Source organism: Tamandua tetradactyla, chromosome 20, assembly GCF_023851605.1.
Source record: "Tamandua tetradactyla isolate mTamTet1 chromosome 20, mTamTet1.pri, whole genome shotgun sequence".
In the NCBI taxonomy this organism is placed as follows: Eukaryota; Metazoa; Chordata; class Mammalia; order Pilosa; family Myrmecophagidae; genus Tamandua; species Tamandua tetradactyla.
Window position 1 is genome coordinate 62,799,700 of NC_135346.1, and position 26,784 is coordinate 62,826,483.

At 41.9% G+C, this 26,784-nt stretch overlaps 1 pseudogene; it reads left to right on the plus strand.

The window, feature by feature from the left end:
- Window positions 1-24,347: 24,347 nt before the first annotated feature.
- On the plus strand, window positions 24,348-25,784 carry LOC143664384 (mitochondrial fission regulator 2 pseudogene; annotated as a pseudogene).
- The last annotated feature ends 1,000 nt before the right edge of the window (window positions 25,785-26,784 follow it).

Below are 26,784 nucleotides of genomic sequence, written 5' to 3' on the forward strand. Positions count from 1 at the left end.
GCAGAAAACACATTTCCCTTTACTAAGGACAGTTTCAAAACACAAATACACACACTGTGGAAAGCTCACAAGCCCAGCATTTTATCAAGAATGAGAGCGTCTAACACGGTGAACCCTGTTATGGACAGTGACTGGGCTAATTGTTCAAATATAAGAATGCTCTTCCATGAGCTAGAACAAATGTACAGCACTACTACAGGAGGATAATAAGAGGGTGGTGTATGGGAAAAATACACTTCATATATATATGCGCTGTCAGTAACAGCAATTCTGTAATATTCTTTCATCCTTTGTTGCAAAGGTACCTATATCAATGCTAGATGTCAGTAATGTGGGATTTAAGGAGAGAGGGATTTTTCTTTTTGGAGCAATGAAAATGTTCCCAAATTGACTGTGATAATGAAAGCAGCACTCTGTGATTATACCTAGAGTTACTGATTGTACACTTTAGATGGACTGTATGGAGGGTGAATGAAACTGTTAAAAAAAAAAAAAAAAAAAAAGAATGATGTACCTTGAGCAGCAGAATCCCAAATGCAAACTAGGTGCTGCCCCCACCTAAGGGTTTACCGTAGGCAGGTCATTTCTGTTTAAATGTGACAATCTGCCCCTAATATGGGGCAGAGTCAACACTGTGCATTTGAAAACTAACTGTCCATATTTCATTGATTCTAAGGACTTCTTCCTATTTACCCTTAGCCACTGGGACACTGCATTGGTTCCCTGACATCCGACTGTCGCTCTGTCACTCTGGCCTGAACTGGCCCTTGGTGTGATGCCTGGCTCTGCTTCTCACAGACAATAGCATGTCCCCTGCCTGATATGATTTGTGACACTGACACTTGCAGTTCTTGGAGCATGCCAGCGGGTGGGCCGAGCCCATAAATGTGCAGTTCACGGTGTCGGGGACTTGTCCAGAGGGCTCGGCTTTTCCTGCAGTGAGCACACCTTCTGAAATGCAATCCCAACTCTGCTTCTACCACCCTGCCAGGAGCAGAACTTTGCTCTCAGAAAACCAATGCGTATACCTGGGGCTGGCTGTTGAGTTTCTTCACAGCAAAATGCATAAGAAAAGAAGCTAATTCAGAAGGCACTCTTATGAAATCTTTGTTTTTTCCTTCAGTCAGGGGTTCACTTTGAATGAAGACAACTTCAAACACATTCCTTTTAGCTGCAATTGTTGTTCTTTCCTTTTTCTGGATTCTGGAGCCATGCTCATCTGTTTTATCGCATTAATCTGGACACTGGGAGACTTATCAGTGGCAAAACAGGAGAGACCATCAGACCCATCCTCCAAGGTCGTTTACTCTTATGAAAAAATGCCACAATTGCAACAAACTTGCTCCTCTGCTTTCTTGGTCCACAGCAGCCTATCTGATCAGGCATGTCAAGAAAATGTCCAAATTACAGCAAGAAGGCCACGATCAGTGTGTGACACATTGCTTGTGCAACAGATGGGATAAAGCAGGGCCATCACGACACAAGCAAGTCGCGTCTGACAACCGGATTATGGGAGAGGAACGTCCAGACAGTCTTTGTCAGCTCTGGAGGTGCACGAGGCATCCCTTAGCTCAGCCATGACCCGGCTTCCACCCATGGAGCAGGCAGGGCCTCTGCCATTTCTTCTTAAAGACAGCAAGAATGTCACAAAGGAGCGTTGTAGGCAAAGGATGCATCATGGAGGCCTGTCTATCCAGGAGCACTCTTCTAACAAATGGGGATATACACCATGGAACCTCACGAAGCCCCACAGAGAGGCACCCAGGAGCCAACACTACTATCCCCCACCCCCACCCCACCCCCACAAAGTGGGAGACCAGGGTCTCAAATTGACCTATAGGTTTGATGCAATTCTTATCAAAACCCCAGCAGGGTTTTCTATAGACTTACATGAGCTTATTCCAAAATTTACATAGAAAGATACCAAGCCTTTGAGTAGCTAAAACAATCTTGACAAAGAATCAGGTGGAAAGAACCACTCTAACAGATATGAAGCCTTTATTAATTGAATCACAGTAATTAAGACTGTGGGGTAGGTTTTGGCAGGGAAATAAACACAGATCCACCAAACACTAAAATAGAGGATCCTGAAATAGACACACACAAATAAGCCCAGTTGATTTCATGTCAAAAGTGCAGAAGCAGCTCCACAGGGAAGGATGGCCATTTCCACAAAAGGTGCTGGAGCAACGGGACGACTAGAAGCTAAATAAATAAGAATCTCAACCTAAGTCTCACATTTTTTACAAAAAGTAATTCAAACTGGATCATGGACTTAAATGTAATATGTAAAACTATAGAACTTTTAGGGGGAAAAAAACCAGAAAATCTTCAGAATCTAGAACTAGGCAAAGAGTTCTTAGACTTGACACCAAAATCAGGATAAAGTGACTTAATTCAAATTTTAAACTTTTGTTTTATAACCCAGCAGATGCTTTCTTGGGCATTTATCCCAGAGAAATGTAAACTGATGTTCACACAAAAACCTGTACATGAATATTTATAGCTGCTTTATTTGTAACAACCCAAAACTGGAAACAACCTGGGATGGCTTAAGCTGTATGTACCTGGGAAAAACATGTTCTTAAATTTAATCCATTCCTGTGGGGGTGGGTCCTTGTAAGTAGGACCTTTTGATGAGGGTGTTTAGTTAAGATGTGACCCATCTCCACCAGGATGGGTCTTAGTCCTATTACTGAAATCTTTTGTAAGAGAATGAAATTCAAACAGAGAGAGAAAAAACTATAGGTGCAAGAAGCTAAAATCAAAACCCAGAAGAGAAAAGAGAGACCATCAGATGCTGCCATGTGGCCTTGCCATGTGGCAGAGGAACCAAGGGTCACTGACAGCCAGTCTTAAGGAAGAAAACATCATCTTGATGATGTCTCGATTTGGACAGCTTCCCAGCCTCAAAACCATAAGCAAATAAATTCCCATTGTTTAACCTGACTCATTTCATGTTATTTGCTTTGAGCAGCCTAGGAAATTAAAACACAACTCAACGTCCCTCAATGAGTCAATGGTTAGACAAATTGGGGTCCATCCATATCACGGAATACCACTCAGCAATGACAATTACTATTAGGATTTCATTCTACTGATACACACAACGACTTAGATGAATCTCCAGGAATTATGCTGAGTGAATAAAAGCTAATCCCAAAATGTTACATACTGGATGATTCCATTTATGGAACATTTTAAAAATGAAATTCTCATGAAATGAATTTAAGTGAAATGATCTATGTCAGTGTCCTGATTATGATATTATAGAACAGTTTTGCAAAATGCCACAGGAGGGGAAAACTGGGGAATGGGTGTGTGGGATTTCTCTGCATTATTTCTTGCCACTGTCATTTTCTCAAGAAAAATTTCAATTAAAAAACAACTAAAGAATACCTAGGACAATATATAAGATTCCATAAGGGTTCCATACAGTAGTGTAACTTTCCAGAAACCTATAACCTCCAGATGGGTCCCTGGACCAGATAAGTCCAGAAATCTAGGTGGCCCACCCTCTCAGAACATCAGATAGTTCCATCTCTCTACCCCATATTAGTGATAGACCCTTCCAACATGAAAAAGTTACAATGGCCATAGCCCAAATACTCCTAAAGAGAGGGACAGAAAGATCAAAGGGGATGGTGGATTTAACAAATGAATATGAATACTGAATCATTAAATTGATATCTCTTTGTCTCCAGTATATTAGAGCAGCTAGAAGTAAAAACCTAAAATTATCTTAGAGCAGCTAGAAGTAAAAACCTAAAATTGAATAAGTGTAATCCATGTCAACTCTGAAATATGTCCTACAACTAATCGTGGGGCTGTGCTTTGAAATTTATTGCTTTTTTGCAGAGATGTTATTTTTCACAAAAAAAGAGAGGAAAAAAGTTGATTGTGGTGATAAAAAATATTCAAATCTTCTAGCCTCCTATATTCTGGAGCAGCTAGAAGGAAAACTCTGAGAGCATGGTATGGGAGCCCATGACCAACTCTGGGATCTGTCCTGGAACTACTTGTTGAAGAGTGTTTTGAAAACTATTGCTTTTTTTTATTATTATTATTTCTTTGCTTTATATACACGTTATACTATACAATAAAAAAGTTTTTTTTTAAAAAAGAACAAGTACATTGAGGTTAATAGGGCTGAAAGACTACTTTCGGGGAGGCATAGAAGCTACAATTTTTGGAAGAAATCTGAAGGACTGTGGGCCAAATACAATTCAGCATTAAAGCACTCCCATTATGCTCTCTCTGTATTCAACGTAGTTTTGCATTAGTGCTTAAATTAAAACACATTTCTTTCCTGTGGCTAAGGAAAAAAAAAACAAAAAACTAAAGCTCAGCACAAGGTGACAGCAGAATCTGTGACTACAATCAGAAGGTTTGTGCTCGTTGACACCTGCCCACAACCTGTGGGGGACTTCGACCAGATACCTCCTCCATGGTGTGTGATACAGATAGTATCTCCTACCTGACTCATGAATGACCTCAGCGCTGACCCCCTTCTCAGGCATTTCCCTCTTTAACTCCCTGAAAGCATGCTGAGCATCAGCTGCTATAACCTTGAACGCTGCCTACCTGAGTGCATCTTGTTTTGGAAAAAAAAAGCATATGCCAAAATACTTTTCAAAAACTTACATGCAAGCCCCTGGCAAACATTTAGCCACTTTTGCTCCACAACCATATTAATCTGTAGAGCAGTTTCCATAGTTGTGGACACACTTGAGTGAACTTCTTGCCATCTCGCTGTCTGTTGCAAGATAGCTGCAGCTCTCTGTTTATAAGTTCCCCTAATAAATGCTTAAGGACTTATCACCATGGCATTCAGTACCTCTTTCTTGGAAATCTCACCCAGCCCCATGGTAGGGCAATTTAAGGCAGTTCAGGACGAGTCTTACCTTGTTTATTCTTCTGGAGCGAGTCCTACTGCTGGTTCAGCCAGATATAAGAACTGGCACATGTGGTGGTTTGAAGTTATATGCTCCCCAGAAAAATATGTTCTTAAATCTAATCCAATCCCTCTGGATGGAAGCCCACTGTAAGTAGAGCCTTTTAATAAGTCTGCTTCGATTAAGGTATATGATTAGTTCCTCATTCAGGATGGGTCTTAATACTCTTACTAGAGTTCATTATAAGTGGAATGAATACAGATAGAGGGAAAAAATCCATTGAAGCTAGAAGTTGAAAGCAAGGGAACCCATAAAAGTAGGGAGAGACTAGCAGATACCACATATGCCTTGCCATGTAGCAGAGGAGCCAAGGATAGCCCACAGCCGATCTTAGGGAAGAAAGTATGCCTTGATGATGTCTTCATTTAGACATTTTTATGGCCTCAAACTGTAAGCTAATCAATTCCCATTGTTTAAAGACAACCCATCTCATGGTATTGCTTTGAGCAGCCTAGGAAACATAGTTGCAGGATTCTAGAGATATGGGCTGGTGAAAAGAGGAACCAAGCTGGGAAGTCCCAGGCTGGCTGCAAGGGTCTAAGTGGGGCTCCATCACTTATTTCTTAGATGACTGCAGGCTGCCCCGGGAGTACAGTGATGCTCCAAAGACCCTGGCATGTCTCGTCTCCCTGCTGGAAGGGCTAAAGTTGCACTCAGCTGGCAAAGAGGCAAAGCAGCTGGTTTATGAGGTAGGGTGGATGCTGCTGTGGGCCCTAAGAGTGACTACTGATACACAGTTAACAGCTGAGGCCACAGTATGTAAACTAAAGGAAGAGATGTAGTTGAAACAGGATATGAGGTCAACTGCACATCTACTGGTAAGTGATATAGCAGGGAAGGTGGAAGAAGAGGAATCTAGGCTGGACACCTTGGCCTGCTGGTATGCAAAAAAGTGCGTGTAAAGGCTCCCTAAAATGAAGGTACAGGACATAATGATGGCTTCTGATTGGGAGCAGAGCAATAAAATCCTTTAGAAAGTGAAAGACAGTTTGCTGACTCTTCAAGTTAATGAGCCCTGAGGTTGAGGGAGGGAAAGGGTCTTTGCATGTTCATCCCATTACAGAGAATAAGGTAAAACAGACTAGGCCAGAGGGGCAAAGACCCCTTCTGCCAGGCAATCAAATGTATTCCATCTTGGAATACATCCTCGTGGAACTGACTGACATCAGAAGCCATTTACACCAAAATCCTAAGGAGACATTGGTGGCATGACTAATAAGGCTGTGGGACCTGGAGCTGTCAGGACTGTGGCTGAGAATATATGTAATGTCACTGCCCAGTAATTTATCAGATGGCACTTTTCTGGAGTGAGAAAGTGCTGGGCAATCACAATTTAACAGGTTGCAGCATTAATGCCTGCCCAGATGCATGACTGTGAGAGGGGAAAATACCAGGAGATGCCATCGCCTCAGAAAACTATCGAAGATGCACAAGCACTGCTGAGGGAGCTAGCGTGAGGCATGGCTGTTTACACCCCACTGATCCAAGGCTCCACAAGGCCACTTCTACAGCAGGCAAAAGGAATAAGTGTTTAAGAGTGGCACCTCCTGGTTGGAAAGAAACCCTCATTCCCATCCTAAACCCTTTTGCCAATATCTCTGGTGTGATACAGGGCATGCCCTTGTTGGGACAGAAGAAACTGAGGATGGATACTGGGATACCCACAATCCAGAATGCCAAATGGAGGAGTAAAATGTGGGGAAAAGGAAAACTGCCTCTCCCAAAACCCAATGCAAAGAGGGTTTTCTGTAGCCAAAAGTGGCCAGATCTGCTGAGAATCAGGGTGGTGCTAGGGGAAATCAACAACCAATGCTGTTCTTTGGAAATACTGGAAGGGGCTGGAGCCAGAACCACACTACACTGGAGGACCCCATAGAGCAGGGTTGGAATTAATTCCTTCTTCACCCTTTCCACCTCTAAGAAGGGTACAGAGAATGGGAACCCATATAGCCCCTCCCATGAGAGAAGGGCCAAGCATCCCCAAGATCTAGGTACATCTCTGGGAACTGAAGGCCCCCTGGAAAGTAATTACACATTGATCCCCATAAAATAAACAAAAGACCCTAGTAGACCCTGTGGTGGGATGCTCCCTTATACGTGAACCTGCTGGTTCTATGGTCCCCTGACATACACTGATGGTTATGAGGCACCACCATCATGATGAAAAAGGCTCATCTCCACTTTCAAATGGGGCAAGCTGCTCCATGCCATAGGTGGGGTGTGCATATCCCTACGCCTGAAAATATACTGGGAGTAGACCCTCTCCTAGGGGCCACCTTAGATAGCACCAAAGGAGAATTTCACCTAAGGGTAAGAGTTGTGAAGACGGTACTGCAGGGGTATGCCAGGTAGGAACCCATCCTTCTCCCACAGCAACCAAGGCCAGTAAACAATATTGCCTGCCTGGAGAGCGCAAAGAAATATCTTTGATAGAACAACTATCTCAGAATTGAAAACAGTGCAAATTATTTGACCAGCACAGAGTCCTTTCAACCACCCAGTTTGGCCTGTGTGGAAACCAGATGGAATCAAGAAAATGACTAGATGATCAGGAACTGTACCAAATGACTCTTGCCATCCATACTATCACATCAAATGTAGCACAAGTAATGAGAGAGATGAATGACCTGTCTAGGGACCTGTACGGCTGTTATAGATTTAGCCAATACTTTCTTTAGTATAGAGAAGCAATCACAGGGCATGTTTGCCTTCACATAGGAGGTATGGCAGTGGGCCTTCCAAGTTTTCTCTGAGGATAGATATCGAGACCTACTATTGTTATGGATTGGTAGCCATTGAGCTGGCTGCCTTGGGTTCACTTCCAGGACTACATGTATAACAATATATGGATGATATTTTGCAATCTTTTTAGACTCAAGTCCATTACAGAAAGTCATAGAGCAGGTCAGGTAGCACCTTCAAAAAGTAAGAAAGGTGATCAACCCCCAGAATATACAGGGACCAGGAGACACTGTTATGTTCCTGGGAGTGGTATGATCTGGTAAGACTCATTTTTTACCATCTACTGGATAAGTAAGATCCAAGTTTACTCTGTCCATAAATTGTTAAAGAGTTGCAGACTTCTGTGGGGTCATTGGTCTCTTGGAAGACAGTCATTATTTGGCATATTTGGTATAATGTCTGTGCCCCCTATATAGGCTAATAAAAAAGGAAGCAGTATGGGATTGGAGGGCACAAGAAAGAGGCAGCCGTAGCCAAAGCAAAATTGTAGTAGCCCAAGCATTAGCCTGGCGAACTGTCACTCCAGGGTGGGCATTTGAGCTCGATGTCTCAGTCACAGAGGAAGGAATGGGGTAAGACCTATGGTAAAGCAACAGGAAGTCGTGGATCCCCATAGGAATTGGATCTCAATTTGTCAAAGAAGCTGAGAAACATTATACCATCCTAGAAAAGCAATTCCTAACCATGTACCAAGCTTTACTACAAACAGAGGCCCTCACAGAAATGTGGCAGTGGGGAAAAGCCCACTTATCCCATTAAGGGATGGGTAGGGGCTGTTTGCAAGGCCTGCTTCTGTGGTGGCCCAGAAAGCACCTTCGTGTAGTGGCATTCATACCTACGGCAGAGGAGACACTTACATCTAGTTCCATCTCACCGTAATTACAAACCCTTCTGAGGCCCATAACATACATTGCAGAACTGGAAGAGGCCCCAGAGTTACTCCTCGAAGAGTCCTAATGGATAAAGAGAGAAAAGGGACACCCCCAGAGAATGCTCAGTATATGGATGGCTCTTGGTCAGGCCAACATCCGTCTTGGACAGTGGTGGCCAGATAGCCAGCAACAGTCACCGTATGGGTGGAAGTGGGAATGGGACAGAGTCACTGGGCTGAGCTAAAAGCTATCTAGTTGCTTTTTATGAATGAGCCACACTTACCCACCACTGATGCTGATTCATGGGAAATTGTAAAAGGGTTAACAATATAGATTCCCCAGTTGGAAGCAGACAAGTGGCTTATAAATGGGAATCCTTTGTGAGAGGCTGAACTATGGCAAGATATTAGGGACCAGCTATAGCACCCATCAGCCTGCCTTCCTCCCAGAGAACAAAAAAGCAGGTAGCTTAGCAAAGATCTGAGCGGTGAACATGACTCACAAGACAGACACTGTATGCATCAGAAAGAAGGAATTAGGGGTATTCATACATCCTGGGGGGCTAGGCTGGTTTGTGTATCTCTAGAGAGGACTTAAGTTTGTCAGAATCATCCCATTTGCTGCCAATGTGACCCAAATCTCTGCTCAAGGCATCTGGCCATAAAATAAGAGGAACTAAAGCTTTAGCCATCTGACAGGGTGGATTACGTAGAGTCTTCTGGGGTTCTGAGGGGTACTGCTATGCACTTACTGTGTAGACACTGTTAGTGGTCTCATACAAGCATTCCCCTGTAGATGTGCCAACCAAACATCTACTCTAAAACAACTGACATGTTTACGAACAATGTATGCACACCCACTGTCCTTTCTAGTCACCAAGGTTCCCACTTCCTCTGCACCCTAACACAAGATTGGGCACAGAAGGGGGAGATAACATGGCACCTTCATGTGCCTTATAACACTCAAGGGGCTGGCCTAATAGGAAAGATGGCCTACTAAAGAAAAAGATCAAACTCCATAGTGGAAGAACATCTCTAAAAGTACGGGCAGTTGTCTAGTAGAAGCCCTCAGAAGCCTTAATGAAGTACCCACCAAGGGAGGTAAGTCAGCTTTTGGTAGGATCCTTGCACCATCAGCTCTTGCATGGCCCTGTGAGTACAGAGATGGGTAGAGGAGGTCTGGAGCCCTGAGTGAAATGCCATTCAAGATGCGATAACACTAAGATGTCAATTCTCCCCAAACTGATCTACAAAGTCAACACAGTACCAATCAAAATTCCAAAAACCTACTTTGAAGATTTGGAAAAGCTAAATGCCAAATTCATCTGGAAGGGAAAGAGACCCAAATAGCTAAAAGCATCCTAAAAAACAAGAATGACGTGAGAGGATTAACACTTCCTGAATTTAAACCCTATTATAAAGCCACAGTGGTCAAAACAGCATGGTTCTGGGACAAAGACAGAAGCATTGACCAATGGAATTGAATTGAGAGTGCTGAAATAGACCACCAAATCTATGGTCAACAGATTTTTGACAAGGCCCCCAAATCCTCTGAACTGGGACAAAATAGTCTTTTCAATAATTGGGCATGGAAGAACTGCATATCAATAGCCAAGAGAATGAAAGAGGACCCCAACCTTACACATTACACAAAAATTAACTCAAAGTGGATCAAACACCTAAATATAAGAACTAGCACCATAAAGCTTCTAGAAGAAAATGTAGGGAAACATCTTCAAGACCTATAATAGGAGGTAGCTTCCTAAACTTTACACCCAAAGCATAAGCAATGAAAAAAAAATAGATAAATGGGAACTCCTCAAAATCAAATGCCTCTGCACTTCGAAAGACTTTGTCAAAAAGGTGAAGAGACGGCCAACTCAATAGGAGAAAATATTCGGAAATCACATATCAGACAAAGGTTTGATTTCCTGTATATACAAAGAAATCATACAACTCGACAACGAAAGAACAAACAACCCAATTATAAAATGGGCTAAAGATTTGAATAGAGTAAATACAGGTGGTTCAAAAACACACGAAGAGATGCTCATTTTCATTGGCTATAAGGGAAATGCACATCAAGACAACAATGAGATACCACCTCACACCTATAAGAATGGGTGCTATTAAACAAACAGGAAAGTATAAATGTTGGAGAGGATGTGGAGAAATTGGGACACTTATGCACTGCTGATGGGAATGTCTAATGGTGCAGCCACTATGAAAACTGTTTGGTGGTTCCTTAGGAAACTAAATATTGAGTTGCCCTATGACCCAGCAGTAGCACTACTTGGTATATACATACCCAGAAGAGCTGAAAGCAATGACACAAACAAACATTTGCACACCGATGTTCATAGCAGCATTATTCACAATCACCAAAAGATGGAAACAAACCAAATGCCCATCCACAGACGAGTGGATCAACAAAATGTGGTATATACATATGATGGAATATTATGCAGCTTTAAGAGAAAATGACATCCTGAAGCACATGACAAGATGGATGAGCCTTGAGGATGTAATGCCGAGCAAAATCAGCCAGACACAAAAGGATGGATACTGTATGATTCCACTTTTATGACCAGCATAAAGGCATAATCAGAGGCTAGAATACAGAATATAGGGGACTTAGAGATACACAGAAGCTAGAGATGGGTGAACCATTAGCTAAAGAGGTTGTACTCCAAGGTAAGGAAATAGATAGGAGCAAAGGTGATTCTGTAGTGGGTCTAGAAGTAATATTATCATATTGAAGATGAACAAGATTGAAAGGAGTTGTATAGACCTGTGCATCCCACTGACTCACACTAGAATACAAATTAGTTCTCACAAGAATTACTTCAAAGATACTATTCTTGTACAAAGAGTGTTTAAGTCCAGGGTACGGGGGGAAACTGCTAATGCATGCTATGAGCTATATTCAAAAGGAAACCATCAGCACTACCACAGCAACAGCAGAGGTAAATAATAGGGGAAAGTACAAAAGTTAAGAGGAGGTTTAGATTTCCTATTTAGTGAGGGTATGTTTATTGGTTTGCTTTCTCTTGGGAACAATGAAATTATCCAAAACTTAGAGGGTTGATGGGCTGTGGACTTTGGGCCCTCTACATGATGCCCAATGAATGCAGGTGGCTGAAGGATGCACTGACGGAGAAGTAGATTGGTGAATGATGATGTATACTTATGAATGAAGCTTTTGCTGATACAAAAAGGAACGAAGTCGTGAAGCATGCAACGATATGAATGAACATGTGGGACATTTGGTGAGACAAAAAAAAGCCAGAAACAAAAGAACAACAATGGTATGGTCACCTTTAGAAAATACGTATAAGAAAACAGCAGCTTAGATTGCAAGCTTTTAGAGCAGACACATTAAGCTCAGAGTGGTGATTATTATTTCTGGATCTTGAGAGGCTGTTTTATGTATAGAACCTGACATTTAGAGATAAGAATGAAGCCAGACAGGTTGGGGTTAAGGTAATTCAGAACACAGGGGTAAGGAAGAAAGTGTCTGTATTTTAGAGGCACACATGCTCTTTGAGACCAATGGAAGAAAGACTTATTTGGTCTGAACTGAAATTTTCGGTAGTGCATAATCTAATTCAACCTATCAATCTAAATAGTATACCTCATTTGAACAATTGAAACACAGAGAGTACAGAATAAGAAAGCAGTCTTTTAATCCTGTATAGAGTATTGTAATGCCTGGATACATCCTAGAGTATATTAAGCAGATAATCAAAAAGCATTGGCCAAGTCCCCTGAAGGATGGGAGAAAGAATATGGACTATTTAACCTTTGCATCAGGGAATCCCCTGATACTGCGTCAAATTTTAGGGATATCCAAATCAATCGGCCATGCCCTCAATCAGGAGGCTTACTCTTGTGAAGATTATGTAGGTAATGACGAAGCTTAGACTACCTATAGGCATGCCTAAGAGTTACTTCTGGAGGACCTCTTTTGTTGCTTAGATGTGGCCTCAGTCTAGATGTGGCCCAACTCTGCAAGTGAAATCATTGCCCTCCCCCTATGTGGGACATGACATCCAGGGGTGAAAGTCTCCCTGGTGATATCAGGGATGAATCCAGACCTGGTACCATGGATCAACAATTTCATCCTGACCATAAGGGGGAAAAGAAGTGTAATTAATAAAGTATCAGTGGCAGAGGGAGTTCAAATAGAATAGAGAGGCTACTCTGGAGGTTGTTTTTATGCAAGCTTCAGTTAGACCTTGCTACCTATCATAACCTGCCAAACTCCAACCAGGACCTTTCCAGCCAATCCTAAAGAACACCTAGGGTAATATATAAGATTCCACAAGGGTTCCATACACTAGAGTAACTTTCCTGAAACCCCACAACCTCCAGATGGGTCCAGGCAAGTCCTGAAACCTAGCTCAGCCTCTCCAGAACATCAGATAGTTCCATCTCCCTACCCCATATTAGTGACAGACCCTTCCAATAACAAAAATTTAGAACTGCCATAGCCCAAACAACTCCAACAAGAGGTATGGAAAGATCAAAGCTGATGGTGGAATTATATGTAGAAGATGACTTAATAAATGAATATGAATGCTGAATCATTAAATTGATATCTCTTTTAGTCTCCAGTATTTTAGAGCAGCTAGAAGGAAAAACTTAAAATCGTGAAATTGTAACCCATGTCAAAGTCTGAAATATGTTCTACAACTAATTGTGGTGCTGTGCTTGGAAATTAATAGCTTTTTTGTATATATGTTATTGTTCACAAAAAAAAAGAAGAAAAAAAAAGTTGATTGTGATGATAAAAAAGTATTTAAGCCCCTAGCCTCCTATATTCTGGAGCAGCTAGAAGGAAAAGTATGAGAGAATCGTATGGTAGCCCATGACAAACTTTGGGGTCTGTCCCGTAACTACGTTTTGAAGAGTGCGTTGAAGACCATTGTTTTTTTTATTTCTTTGCTTTGCATATATGGTTATACTATACAATAAAATGTGATGCAAATGTTCTAAAATTAATAAATAAATAAAAGTTTTTAAAAATTATCTCAAAATAAGCCAAAGGGTGACATCGTCAACATGGGAACATAAACAGCTACTGAAAATCTCCCCTCAGAGATCCAGGATTAAAAAACAACACTTCTGAACTGTTCAGAAATCTGGAAGTGAACATGGACTGGAGAAGGACCCTACAAATCCCAAACTGAAGGAACTGAAGCCTGGGATAGCTGGGGTGTATCCACCACAACTAAGTAGGGGGCACAGACCCATGTTGAGCCAGATTTGGGCTGGCAAAGAGAGGGAACAGGAACCCTGCAGTCAGCCTGGGCGGGTGAGGCACAGCCTGTGCCCCAAAGGGGCGCAGCTTTGGGGATGACTAAGTTACAAAATACTGCCATCTGCTGGGAAGAACTGAAAATGCAAGAGAACTGAAGGGCTTATCAGAGACGACCCAAAAAATGTTTCAGGCTGACTGGAGCAGGTCTAGACCCCTGCATGGGAAGCTGCCTGTGTTTGGGCTGAGAAAAATGGACGCCCCCACTGTTAAAGTAGTGCCTTAAAGCAAACCCTGGTATTGCAGGATGGTGCAAAACAGCACCACTGGGAGGCAAGACTTATTTTACCCACAGAGAGTGCTGTGGTTCTGAGTGCCTGCTCCCGTCCTTGAGGCAGACTGCTGCAGGTACCTGGATTGGGAGGGATTAGGGGGAAGGACAATTCTGACAACTGGTTGGTGAGAGGAATGAACAGATGGAGGGCAAATCCAACCAACAAGAAAACCCTAGGCAAGAGAGATAAAGTGACCTTTAGAAAAAACTAAACAAGAAAACCAGAATCCTCAACACCATCAAAAAATCACAATGCATGCAAGGAAAAATGAACATATGGCCCAACCAAGGGAAAAAACTAACACTCCAGTCCGGAGAAGATGGCGGCTTAGTAAGATGCGCGGGTCTTAGTTCCTCCTCCAGAACAGCTACTAAAGAAATAGAAACGGTACAGAACAGCCCCCAGAGCCACGACAGAGACCAAAAAGACGGCGTACCCCATTCTGGAATGGCTGACCGGCTAGGAGAATCCACTGCGGTGAGATCACCGGGGGGCGCACGCTTCCCCGGGCGGGGGCAGCTGGCGGCTGGAGTCCCTACCTCCCTCCCTTCCTCCTTCCCGGGCCAGCTGGGAGAATTGGACAGGCAGTCCCCTCAAGCCACGGCGGCCGGCGCCCCCCCCCCCACGCGCAGCCCTCCGGACCGGCTGGGAGAATTGGATCGGAGGTCCCCCAAGCCGCAGAGACCGGCGACCGGGGTCCCTTCCACACACATGGCTTCCCGGTCCGGCTGGGAACGTTGGATAGGCACTCCCCCAGCCGCAGCGGCCGGCGCCCCCCACCACCCACGGCCCTCCGGACCGGCTGGGAGAATTGGATCGGAGGTCCCCCAAGCCGTGGAGACCGGTGACCGGGGTCTCTTCCACACACGTGGCTTCCCGGTCCGGCTGGGAACGTTGGATAGGCACTCCCCCAGCTGCGGCAGCCTGCGCCCACCCCCCCACGCTTGGCATCCCGGGCCGGCTGGGAGATTTGACCAGCACTCCCCCAAGCCGCGGAGGCCGGCGCCCCCCTCCACCACATCTTAGACCCAAAGATAAACATAGGTTGAAAGTGAAAGGTTGGGAAAAGATATTTCATGCAAATAACAACCAGAAAAGAGCAGGAGTGGCTATACTAATATCCAACAAATTAGACTTCAAATGTAAAACACTTAAAAGAGACAAAGAAGGACACTATCTACTAATAAAAGGAACAATTAAACAGGAAGACATAACAATCATAAATATTTACGCACCAAACCAGAATGCCCCAAAATACGTGAGGAATACACTGCAAATACTGAAAAGGGAAATAGACATATCTACCATAATAGTTGGAGACTTCAATTCAGCACTCTCATCAATGGACAGAACATCTAGACAGAGGATCAATAAAGAAATAGAGAATTTGAATATTACAATAAATGAGCTAGACTTAACATACATTTATAGGACATTACATCCCACAACAGCAGGATACACCTTTTTCTCAAGTGCTCATGGATCATTCTCAAAGATAGACCATATGCTTGCTCACAAAGCAAGTCTTAACTAATTTAAAAAGATTGAAATCATACACAACACTTTCTCGGATCATAAAGTATTAAAGTTGGGAATCAATAATAGGCGGAGTGCCAGAAAATTCACAAATATGTGGAGGCTCAACAACACACTCTTAAACAACGAGTGGGTCAAGGAAGAAATTGCAAGAGAAATTAGTAAACATCTTGAGGCGAATGAAAATGAAAACACAACATATCAAAACCTATGGGACGCAGCAAAGGCAGTGCTAAGAGGGAAATTTATTGCCCTAAATGCCTATATAAAAAAGAAGAAAAGGCAAAAATGCAGGAATTAACTGTCCACTTGGAAGAACTAGAGAAAGAACAGCAAACTAACCCCAAAGCAAGCAAAAGGAAAGAAATAACAAAGATTAGAGCAGAAATAAATGAAATTGAAAACATGAAAACAATAGAGAAAATCAATAAGACCAGAAGTTGGTTCTATGAGAAAATCAACAAGATTGATGGGCCCTTAGCAAGATTGACAAAAAGAAGAAGAGAGAGGATGCAAATAAATAAGATCAGAAATGGAAGAGGAGGCATAACCACTGACCTCACAGAAATAAAGGAGGTAATAACAGGATACTATGAACCACTTTACGCTAATAAATACAACAATTTAGATGAAATGGATGGGTTCCTGGAAAGGCATGAACAACCAACTTTGACTCAAGAAGAAATAGATGACCTCAACAAACCAATCACAAGTAAAGAAATTGAATCAGTCATTCAAAAGCTTCCTAAAAAGAAAAGTCCAGGACCAGACGGCTTCACATGTGAATTCTATCAAACATTCCAGAAAGAATTAGTACCAACTCTCCTCAAACTCTTCAAAAGAATCGAAGTGGAGGGAAAGCTACCTAATTCATTCTATGAAGCCAATATCACCCTCATACCAAAACCAGGCGAAGATATTACAAAAAAAAAAGAAAACTACAGACCAATCTCTCTAATGAATATAGATGCAAAAATCCTCAACAAAATTCTAGCAAATCGTATCCAACAACACATTAAAAGAATTATACATCATGACCAAGTAGGATTCATCCCAGGTATGCAAGGATGGTTCAACATAAGAAAATCAATTAATGTAATACACCATATCAACAAATCAAAGCAGAAAAATCACATGATCATCTCAATTGATGCAGAGAAGGCATTTGACAAGATTCAACATCCTTTCCTGTTGAAAACACTTCAAAAGATAGGAATACAAGGGAACTTCCTTAAAATGATCGAGGGGATATATGAAAAACCCACAGCTAATATCATCCTCAATGGGGAAAAATTGAAAACTTTCCCCCTAAGATCAGGAACAAGACAAGGATGTCCATTATCACCACTATTATTCAACATCGTGTTGTAGGTTCTAGCCAGAGCAATTAGACAAGAAAAAGAAATACAAGGCATCAAAATTGGAAACGAAAAAGTAAAACTATCACTGTTTGCAGATGATATGATACTATACGTTGAAAACCTGGAAAAATCCACAACAAAACTACTAGAGCTAATAAACGAGTACAGCAAAGTAGCAGGTTACAAGATCAACATTCAAAAATCTGTAGTGTTTCTATACACTAGCAATGAAAAAGCTGAGGGGGAAATCAAGAAACGAATCCCATTTACAATTGCAACTAAAAGAATAAAATACCTAGGAATAAATTTAACTAAAGAGACAAAAGACCTATATAAAGAAAACTACAAAAAACTGTTAAAAGAAATCACAGAAGACCTAAATAGATGGAAGGGCATACCGTGTTCATGGATTGGAAGACTAAATATAGTTAAGATGTCAATCCTACCTAAATTGATTTACAGATTCAATGCAATACCAATCAAAATCCCAACAACTTATTTTTCAGAAATAGAAAAACCAACAAGCAAATTTATCTGGAAGGGCAGGGTGCCCCGAATTGCTAAAAGTATCTTGAGGAAAAAAAACGAAGCTGGAGGTCTCATGCTGCCGGACTTTAAGGCATATTATGAAGCCACAGTGGTCAAAACAGCATGGTACTGGCATAAAGATAGATATATCGACCAATGGAATCGAATAGAGTGCTCAGATATAGACCCTCTCATCTATGGACATTTGATCTTTGATAAGGCAGTCAAGCCAACTCACCTGGGACAGAACAGTCTCTTCAATAAATGGTGCCTAGAGAACTGGATATCCATATGCAAAAGAATGAAAGAAGACCCGTATCTCACACCCTATACAAAAGTCAACTCAAAATGGATCAAAGATCTAAACATTAGGTCTAAGACCATAAAACAGTTAGAGGAAAATGTAGGGAGATATCTTATAAAACTTACAATTGGAGGCGGTTTTATGGACCTTAAACCTAAAGCAAGAGCACTGAAGAAAGAAAGAAATAAATGGGAGCTCCTCAAAATTAAACACTTTTGTGCATCAAAGAACTTCATCAAGAAAGTAGAAAGACAGCCTACACAATGGGAGACAATATTTGGAAACGACATATCAGATAAAGGTCTAGTATCCAGAATTTATAAAGAGATTGTTCAACTCAACAATAAAAAGACAGCCAACCCAATTACAAAATGGGAAAAAGACTTGAACAGACACCTCTCAGAAGAGGAAATACAAATGGCCAAAAGGCACATGAAGAGATGCTCATTGTCCCTGGCCATTAGAGAAATGCAAATCAAAACCACAATGAGATATCATCTCACACCCACCAGAATGCCCATTATCAACAAAACAGAAAATGACAAGTGCTGGAGAGGATGCGGAGAAAGAGGCACACTTATCCACTGTTGGTGGGAATGTCAAATGATGCAACCACTGTGGAAGGCAGTTTGGCGGTTCCTCAAAAAACTGAATATAGAATTGCCATACGACCCAGCAATACCATTGCTAGGTATCTACTCAAAGGACCTAAGGGCAAAGACACAAACGGACATTTGCACACCAATGTTTATAGTAGCATTATTTACAATTGCAAAGAGATGGAAACAGCCAAAATGTCCATCAACAGACGAGTGGCTAAACAAACTGTGGTATATACATACGATGGAATATTATGCAGCTTTAAGACAGACTAAACTTATGAAGCATGTAATAACATGGATGGACCTAGAGAACATTATGCTGAGTGAGTCTAGCCAAAAACTAAAGGACAAATACTGTATGGTCCCAATGATGTGAACCGACATTTGAGAATAAACTTGGAATATGTCATTGGTAACAGAGACCAGCAGGAGTTAGAAACAGGGTAAGATAATGGGTAATTGGAGCTGAAGGGATACAGACGGTGCAACAGGACTAGATACAAAAACTCAAAAATGGACAGCACAATACTATCTAATTGTAATGTAATTATGTTAAAACACTGAATGAAGCTGCATCTGAGCTATAGTTTTGTTTGTTTGTTTGTTTGTGTCTTTTGTTTTTTTTCCTTTTTTATATATATATTTTTATTTTTTATTATTATTATTATTTTTTCTCTATATTATATTCTATATCTTTTTCTGTTGTTTTGCTAGTTCTTTTCCTAAATCGATGCAAATGTACTAAGAAATGATGATCTTACATCTATGTGATGATATTAAGAATTACTGATTGCATATGCAGAATGGAATGATTTCTAAATGTTGTGTTAATTTCTTTTTTTTAATTAATAAAAAAAATAAAAAATAAAAAACTAACACTCCAACTGAGATGCAGGAATTGAAACAACCAATTAATGATGTTAAAACAGATCTTCTAAATCAACTCAACAAGTTGAAGGAAAGTATATAAAAAGACATGAAGGGGTGGCCACAGTGGCTCAGCAGGCAGAATTCTTGCCTGCCATGCTGGAGATCTGGGTTTGATTCCTGGTGCTGCCCATGTGAAAAAGAAAATACATGAAGGATATAAAGAAGACACAAGGTACACAGAAGAATATAAAAGCTAGAAAGCAAATGGCAGAACTTGCTGGAATTAAAGGCATAACAGAAGAGATGAAAACAAAATGGAGTAGATTTGAAGAGGCAGAGGAAAGGATCCGTGAACTGGAAGACACGACATCCGAAAGCTTACACAGAAAAGAACAGGTAAGGAAAAAATGGAAAAATTTGAGCAGGCTCTCATGGAACTGAATGACAACATGAAGCACCCAAATACATGTCTTATGGGTGTCCCAGAAGGAGAAGAGAAGGGAAAGGGGCAGAAAAAATAATGGAGGAAATAATCAATGAAAATTTATTAGCTCTCATGAAAGACATAAAACTACAGATCCAATAAGTGCAGCAAATGCCAAAGAAAATAGATCCAAATAGACCTATGCCAAGACACTAACTAATAAGATTGTCAGAGACAAGACAGAATTCTGAAAGCAGCAAGAGAAAAGCAATCCATCACATACAAGGGAAGCTTGATAAGACTAAGTGCAGCTCTCTCAGCAGAAACCATGGAGTAAAGAATGCAGTGGGGCAAGGCATTAAAAGAAAAAAAAACTGCTAACCAAGAGTTCTGGACCAAGCAAAACTGTCCTTCAAAAATGAGGGAGAGTTTAAAATATTTACAGATAAACAGAAACTGAGAGAGCTTGTGAACAAGACACCTGCTCCATAAGAAACACAGCAGGCATATAGGAAAATACAGGAAAGAGAGGTTTGAAAAAGAGTGTAGGAATGAATATTAGCTGGAAGGGTAACTAATAGGATTAAAACAGAGAAAAAATAAGATACAACAGATAAACTCTAAAAGAAAAAATGGCTGAAGTAAGTACAGCCTTTACAGTAAAGTACAGTTTACAGTAACAACATTGAATGTTAATGGATCCAATTCCCCAATCAAAAGATATAGATTGGCAGAATGGACTAAAAACAGGATCCTTCTATATACTGACTACGGGAGACTCAATTAGGACCCAAGGACAAAAGCAGGTTGGAAGTGAAAGGTGGGGAAAAAGTATTCCATGCAAATAACAAACAGAAAAGAGTGGGGTTAGCTATACTAATATCACACAAATTAGACTTCAAATGTAAAACAATTAAAAGATACAAAAAAGACACTATGTATAAATAAAAGCGACAATTCATCAGGGGAACATAACCATAATAAATATCTATGCACCAAGCAGAGTGTCCAAAAATACATAAAGTAAAGATACTACAAGAAAAGAAAATTGTAGACCAATCGCTTTAATGAATATAGATGTGTGCTGGTTTGAAAGGATGTACGTCCCCTAGAAAAGCCATGTTTTAATCAAAGTCTCATTTTGTAAAGGCAGAATAGTCCCTATTCAATACTGTATGTTTGAATCTGTGGTTGGATCATCTCCCTGAGATGAGATTTAATCAAGAGTGGTTGTTAAGCTGGATTAGGTGACGACATGTCTCCACCCATTCAGGTGGGTCTTGATAAGTTTCTAGAGTCCTATAAAAGAGGAAGCATTTTGGAGAATGAGCGATTCAGAGAGGGCAGAAAATGCTGCAACACCACGAAGCAGAGAGTCCATCAGTCAGACCTTTGGAGATAAAACAGGAAAACACCTCCCAGGGAGCTTCATGAAACAGGAAGCCAGGAGAAGAAGCTAGCAGGTGATGCTGTGTTCGCCACGTGCCTTTCCAGATGAGAGAGGAACCCTGACCATGTTTACCATGTGCCCTTACACTTGAGAGAGAAACCCCGAACTCCATCAGCCTTCTTGAACCAAAGTGTCTTTCCCTGGATGCCTTAGATTGGACATTTCTATAGATTTGCTTTAATTGGGACATTTTCTCGGCCTTAGAACTGTAAAGTAGCAACTTATTAAATTCCCCTTTTTAAAAGCCACTCTGTTTCTGGTGTATTGCATTCCAGCAGCTAGCAAACTAAAACAAGATGCAAAACTCCTCAAGAAAATACTTGCAAACTGAATCCAGCAGCACATTAAAAAAATTATACGCCATGACCAAGTGAGTTTTATCCCAGGTATACAAGGGTGGTTCAACACAAGAAACTCAATTAATATAATACACTACATCAACAAACTAAAGAGAAAAAAACACATGATCACCTCGATTGATGCAGAAAGGTATTTGACAAAAGTCAGCATCCTTTCTTGTTGAAACCAATTCAAAGAATTGGAATAGAAGGAGACTTCCTCAACATGATAAAGGGACCATATGAAAACCCACAGCCAACATCATCCTCAATGGGAAAACACTGAAAGTCTTTCCTGTAAGATCAAGAATAAGACGAGGACACCCACTGTCACCACTGTTATTTGGCATTGTGCTGGGAGTTCTAGCCAGAGCACTTAGGCAAGAAAAAGAAATAAACGAATACAGCAAAGTGACAGGACATAAGATCGATATGCAAAAATCGGTTGTGTTAGGGGGTGCCTGCCATGAGGGAGACCCGGGTTCGATTCCTGGCCCATGCACTTCCCCAAAACAAATAAAGATTCCATTAAAAACAAACAAACGAACAAAATTCAACAAATGGTGCTGCAATAACAGAACACTCAAATGGAAAAAGAATGAAATGCAACCCCACCATACAGCATACAGAAAAAAAATCAGTTGTGTTCCTATACACCAGCAAGGAGCAAGCTGAGGAGGAAATAAAGAAAAAAAAATTCCATTTACAATAGCAACCAAAATAATCAAATATTTGGGAATAAATTTAACTATGTACATAGAAGACCTACATACAAACAACTACAAAACTTTGTGAAAAGAAATCAAGGAAGATCTAAATAAATGGAAGGACATTCCATATTCATGGATTGGAAAACTAAATATAGTTAAGATGAGAAAAGGCAGGGCAAGATGGCTGCATACTGAGGAGCATAATTTAGTTTGTCCTCTAGGAAAGCTTGTAAATAGCCAGGAACTGTATAAAACAACTGTTTGGAGGGACCTCAGTGACCAGACACACATCCTACATGAGTCTGGAACAACGAAACAGCCAAGATCCCACATAGAAATGTAAGTTTCCCAAGCCATGGAGGCTGGTTCCCTGAGAGAATGAGAAACCCTGTTCCACCCACCAGGGCCAGCGGCTTTGCCAGGCGCCATGAATAGTCACCTTCCCCCCAAGTCCGAAAAATAGTCACCTCGCCAGGCACAGAGAATAGCTAACCTCCAGGCACCAAGAAGAGCTGCCATGCTGTACACCAAGAATAGCACCCTGCTGGGCACAGAGAATAGTGGCCCCATCCTCAGAATCTTGCTCAGCGGGCTGCTGCATTTGGGGAGAGGCAAGGCTGAGAGGAAGAGGCGGCTCAAGAGCACCATATGTTACTAAGCCTCAAGTAGACTTGCATCCCTTCCATGAGATCTGGGCAGTGGTTTGGTCAGTAATTACTGACAGACAAAGTACAAAATGGAACCTTGAAGGTAAACCCAAGCAAATACAAAACCTTAGAAATCAACTTGCAAAATAATAAAAAATATATATATCCTCATCAAGATAAATGCCCCAAACACAACAGGAAATGACAAAGCTCATAAAGATTGGAACGGATATGGTCTAGCCAAATGAACAAATTAAAACAACAGAAGGGACACGAATTTGGAACAACTAATTGAGGATGTTCATAATGATATAAAGGATATCACAAAGAAACTGGAGAAGCAAAAAGAAGAACTTAAAAGAATATATAGAAAATAGCAGATCTCACAGAGATGAGAAATACCATAGACCAAATAAAAAATATACTAGAGACACACAACAGCAGATTTGAAAAGGTAGAAGAAAGAATAAGCAAGCTAGAAGATAGGATAAATGAACTCAAATGCGTGAAAGAAGGAATGACAAGAAAGATGGAAAAGTGGAACAAGATTTCAGGGAAATTATGAATGACGTGAAGTACACAAATAGAAGACTCATCAGTGTCTCAGAAGGAGAATAGAAGAGTAAAGGGCTAGGAAGGTTAGTTGAAGAGGTAATAGGGGAAAACTCCACAAATTTTATGAAAGACATTGTTCCAGTTTGCTAGTTGCCCAAATGCAATATACCGGAGGTCGGTTCGGGTCTCGGCCCGCGGAGTTTGATTTTCACCCCCGCGGGCCGGAATTCCGGCTACGGAGCACGACCTGGGGGCTGGCGGCCGAATGAGGGGGCCCCGGGCGACCCGGGGAGCCTGGGGGACGCCGCCTCCGCCGGTGGCTGGAGGCCGAGCACGGCCCCGACGGGGCGGGAGCGGGCTGCGGGCTGGGCCCTGCGCTCAGGTGAGCGGGGCGACCCGAGGGGAGGTGAGCCCGGTGCATCCGTCACCTCCGGGGTCGGGGTCCCCACCACCGAGCGGGCACGCGGCAACCGACGCTTCTCCGGGGAGGTCGGTCCCGCAGGCTCGGCCCAGAGTGGCCACCGGTTGTACACTGTTCGGGTCCAGGCCGGTTCCGAGGCTCAAGCGGCCGGTGCGGTTTTAATGCCCCTTGGCCTAGAGGAGTGTCCTTCAGGAGCCCGTCGCCGCAGTGCCACGCTGCCGCCGCCTCGGCCTCTCTCCCCCTTCCCGGGTCTGCCCAGGAGAGATTAGCTGATAGTGTGTGTGCTGTGCCCTGAAAGGACGCTGCCGGGACATGGAGTACAATTTATGTGACCGTTTGTTTACTTGACTTCCAAAATAATATTTTCTAAAATTTTTCTCGAAGGCATCAAGAAATTGATAATGCGTCCTTGAATTTGTTTCTGAATTTACTTCATCAATGTCTCTCTTACTGAATATCTTAAGAGAGATGCTGGAATATTTTGGTGTTCCCACAGACCAGATTTTGTCAATTTGGGAAAATAAAGAATATGGATCAGCTCGAAGTATTGTTCGTATTATTGGGAAAATTCTTCCTTTAGAACCTTGTCCAAGGCCTAATTTTGAGTTGATCCCGTTCTTGAGCTCTGTAGGCTCTGAGAACTGTGGCTCTACAGTTCCGTCCTTTGCTGATGTTATGTGTGTGGCGAATGATGAAGACGCCCAATATCTCAGATTTCGAAATAGTATATGGAAAAATGAAGAACAGACTGCTGACATTTTCCATCCTTTGCAGCTAGTTTGTGATCCGTCACCCCTTGCTCTGAAATGGGACGAACGATTGGAAAATGATCTGCCTGTAAGTGAAGCTGCAATAAAAAAAATAGCTGCCCTTGAAGATGAGCTCACTTTTCTTCGCTCCCAGATTGCTGCGATTGTGGAAATGCAGGAACTGAAAAACAGTGCAAATTCTGGCTCCTTTGACTTGAATGACTGGCCTAGTGGTTTGGACCAAATGCTGTCGTCAGGGACTCCTCAACTGAGAGTGGCGCCAGATCAGTTTCCAAGTTCAGTGCTTCCTGCTGCTCCTCCTCCTGCTCCTCCTCCTGCTCCTCCTTCTCCTGCTCCTCCTCCTGCTCCTCCTCCTCCTGCTCCTCCTCCTCCTGCTCCTCCTCCTCCTGCTCCTCCTCCTGCTCCTCCTCCTCCTGCTCCTCCTCCTGCTCCTCCTCCTGCTCCTCCTCCTCCTGCTCCTCCTCCTGTTCCTCCTCCTCCTGCTCCTCCTCCTCCTGCTCCTCCTCCTCCTGCTCCTCCTCCTCCTGCTCCTCCTCCTCCTCCTCCTGCGCTGTCTCCTCACCGTCCTCCGTGTCCTCCTCCTTCCATACAACCAGGAGCTAGGATTTATGACTCGGAAAATTCAGCAGCTGGCATGGAAAAACAGCACCCAGGTGCCAGGAACACCAGTTATAACCATTATTTAAAAAACCAGAGAAATAAAGATGTTCCAAACATGTCGGATGTTCTAAAGGATATGAATAAGGTTAAACTTCGAGCTATTGATCGGTCACCTGGAGGCAGACCCATTTGTAAGAAGAGAAGGCACAGCTCACACTGGGACCCCGTGTCTTTAATATCCCATGCCCTGAAAAAGAAATTTGCCTTCCAAGAAGATGATTCCTTCGAGAAAGAAAATAGGTCTTGGGAGTCTTCTCCATTTTCTAGTCCAGAAACTTCAAGGTTTGGACATCACGTTTCACAGTCAGGGCAGTGACCTAAAGGAAGAACTGACCTACAGCAAAGACACCGTTCCAGCTGTCAGCATCCGAGCCTTGTCTTCACTGCAACTGCACCAGCACGTCCACCCTGCCTTCTCAGGCTCCTGCTCGAACAGTTTACTTAAGCCCCTACCCTGGGATCTGTCAGGGCAGAGATCTGAGGAATCTAATGAATTTTAAGAATACTTGTCTCTGGTTTTCGAAAACCCAACTGGCAATTAAGTTTGGGTTGTTTTTTTCAAGTATGGATTTTTTCCCCCATGTATATTAATGTAATTGAATGCTGAATACACAGTTTGAAGGATTTTCCTACAGCTTAATATTAAATGACTTAATGTTCCTCATCAGGGAACAGGATCTCACCATGAGGTAACACAACCATTTTAATGGATTAAGGAATTAATGTCAACTAAGTCTGTATTTACTCTTCAGCAAATGCTATTATTATGTTTGTATTTTTTAATACTTTTTAAAGCAATTATGACTTCTGAAGAGCCTTGCATCTTTTAAATATTGATAGTGTTGTGGTTTACTAGGCTTCCAGCAATTTTTCTAATAAGATAAAATTATAATTTTTTATTAAAATAGTCTTAGTTTGAAGCATATTGGTTGAGCCACCTAAAACTCCTCCTGAGATAGATATTCCTTTCCTTAGACTGATTTTGACTGTTCAGTGTTAGAAGTGGAAGAATTGAAAGGACTGACAAATTTTGCCCACACTTGTTTTGTACATGTATATGCCTCATATGTTTCCTTTGTTCCTTATTACATTTATCCTCCATTCCTTTATAAATAGAGTTGAAATAAATGTTCATTTTGAGCTTAAAAAAATGCAATATACCAGAAAGGGGGAATTTTAAAGGGGGAATTTAATAAATTGTTAGTTTACAGTTCTAAGCCTGAGAAAATGTCAAAATTAAAGTAAGCCTATAAAAATGGCCAATCTAAGGCATCAGGGAAAGACATCTTGGTTCAAGAAGGCCAATGACATTCAGGTTTTCTCTCTCACCTGGAAAGGTACATGGCAAACATGGTGGCATATGCTAGCTTTCTCTCTAGGTTTCTTGTTTCATGAAACTCCCCAAGAGGCATTTTCCTTTTTCATCTCCAAATGTCTCTGGCTGT